General features: G+C 35.4%; 1 pseudogene; it reads left to right on the top strand.

The window, feature by feature from the left end:
• The first annotated feature begins 1,309 nt into the window (after positions 1-1,309).
• LOC107142527 lies at positions 1,310-1,730 on the top strand (annotated as a pseudogene).
• Positions 1,731-2,567: the final 837 nt, after the last annotated feature.

The raw sequence follows: 2,567 nt of genomic DNA, 5'->3' as shown, positions 1-2,567 counted from the left end.
TATATATATATTAAAACCTTAAAAGTATCAGAAATTGAGGCTGGGGTTGTAGCTCAGCGGTATAGGGCTTGCCTGGCACATGCGAGACTCTGGGTTCAATCCTCAGCACCACATAAAAATAAATAAATAGATAGAGGTATTGTGTCCAACTACAACTAAGAAAGAAAAATTTTTTTAAAAAATCAGAAATTATATTAAACATAAAGAGATTAAATACTCCAATTTAAAGACATTATCAGGTCTGTAGTTGTGGCATAGCAGTAAAGTGCTTGCCTAGCACATGCAAGGCCCTGGATTTGATCCTCAGCACCACATATAAATAAATAAAATAAAGGTATTTTTTTAAAAAAGATATTATCAGAATGGATTAAAGACTATGTGCTGCTTACAGGAATTGTTACAATAAATATATCAAAATTTTGGATGTAAAATTTTGGAAAAAAGATATAATATGCAATCTCATTCAGACAAAGTACAATATCAAATAAAATAAGCTTTAGAAAAAGAAACATTATTAAAGTAAGAGGTACATTTCATAAAGATAAAAGACCAGTCAGCCAGGAAGACATAATAATTCTAAACTTATGTGCATTTAATAATACACACATACACTCAATCTCACTAATATTAAGGAAACACAATTTAAAATAACAAAAATATATCTTTATTAAACTTATTAAACATTAGACAAATCAGAAGGTTGATCTCAATGTATAGGTAAGGCTATGAAGAAACAGGCTTTTGTGTTGGAAGTCTAAATTGTTATACCATTTTTTGATGAGCTATTTGGCCATATCTATGAAAATTTAAAATGCATATCTTTTGAGTCAAAAATTCCACTTCTGGGAGTTTATCCTCCTCAAATATGTACAAAATTTAAGAAAAATCATGCCTATCTTAGTGGGTGCAGAAAAAAGCATTTGATTAAATTTAACACATACAATTAAAACTCTTCATATAGTAAGAATAGGAGTTGCATTGTCTATTCCAGCAAAACTAATTACCCCAAAACTTGTGGCTCAAAACAATAGTAAATAGTTTATCATCCTCACATTTTCTGTGGGTCGGGAATTTGGAGGTAGTTTAGGTGGCAGCTCTTACTCTAGTTCTGGCATGAAATTCCAGTCAACATTTGGGCTGGAGCTGAAGTTCTTATCAAGACTTTACTTGAGGTTTCACAGGACCTGGATTGAGGCAACATGGCAGTCTCCTGGAATAAAAATTGATATGCCTAGAAGTAGACTTCATCATATCATATCATATCATATCATCTTTCATCATATCATCTAATCATCTTATAACAAACACCATGGCAGCAACAGTATTAAAATGGGTGATATCAAAGAGAACTTTCTTGAAGCATTTATTCAAACAGAGCTTTATCTGACATTTGTCATAAATCTACATTTTCTTCTCTTTCAGTTGACTATAATAGCAGAGTACAGCTCTCTTTGACATCTGATGGCGGGACAATAGTATGCTCCCACCCTTCTGTGGATATCCTGTATGAACACACACAACCTATCCCTCAACTAGATTCTGTGCACAGTAATGAAGAAACACATGATCAAGTACTAAAAAACAGATTAGAAGGCAAAGGTGAATACCTTGAGCAAGAAACCATGACAGAAAAACTTAGAAAAATGTTCTTTACTACTAAGTATCATTTGTATCCTCATGGACAGTATTACAGACGTGCTAAGAATCTGAATCCTCCAAAAGACATATGATATTGAAACTCTTGGGTGAATCAAATAAAAATGTTATCTGGTATTTCATTTGCCATTTGAGAAAATGCAATCTGGTGTATTCACTTGCTGGGAGCCATTAGCCAAGTAGGTATGACAATTTCCTTGCCAGCGTACCCCATGTTGCTTAGTGGAAGGACTCGTGGAAATAGGACATTTTGCAGTGACATTGCATGTAGGTGACCTTGCTCAAGGACCAAGGCGGATCCGGGTTTAGGGTGTTCCTGGTTTAGGATGATCCGGGTTTAGGGCGTTCCCGGTTTAGGACTATCCGGGTTTAGGGTGGTTCCAGGTTTAAGGTTATTCCTGCTGGGAATAGGGCGTATCCTGCTGCCTGAGTTCCCCTTGAGTTCTCACGGGATTCAGCACCACATACAAACAAAGATGTTGTGTCCGCCAAAAACTAAAAAATAAATATTAAAAAATTCTCTCTCTCTCTCTCTCTCTCTCTCTCTCTTTAAAAAAAAAATGACTGGCTTTCCCCAGGGTGAGTGATTTAAGAGGCTAAGAAACCCCAGAGAGATTTGGTGGAAACTCAAATGTCTTTGATGACAAAATTTTGGAAGTCACATATCATTTCTGTCATACTCTTTTGAACACATAGATCAGCCATGATTCAGTGTGGGAGAAGAATATACAAGGACTTGACTGTCAGTAGGTGAGAATTACTTAAGACCATCTCAGATGCAGGTTTCCCCAAAGGGAAATCCCTTAATCTTATAATGTATGTCCAGAAAAATCCTAAAGCAAATATTATCCTTGAAAGCAAAATTCTGAAACGTTCCCCTGAAATTGGGACTAAGACAAGAATGGTCACTG

Source organism: Marmota marmota, unplaced genomic scaffold, assembly GCF_001458135.2.
Source record: "Marmota marmota marmota unplaced genomic scaffold, marMar, whole genome shotgun sequence".
Lineage (NCBI taxonomy): Eukaryota > Metazoa > Chordata > Mammalia > Rodentia > Sciuridae > Marmota > Marmota marmota.
Note: the sequence above shows the minus strand (reverse complement) of the source record. Positions and strands in the feature narration are given on the sequence as shown.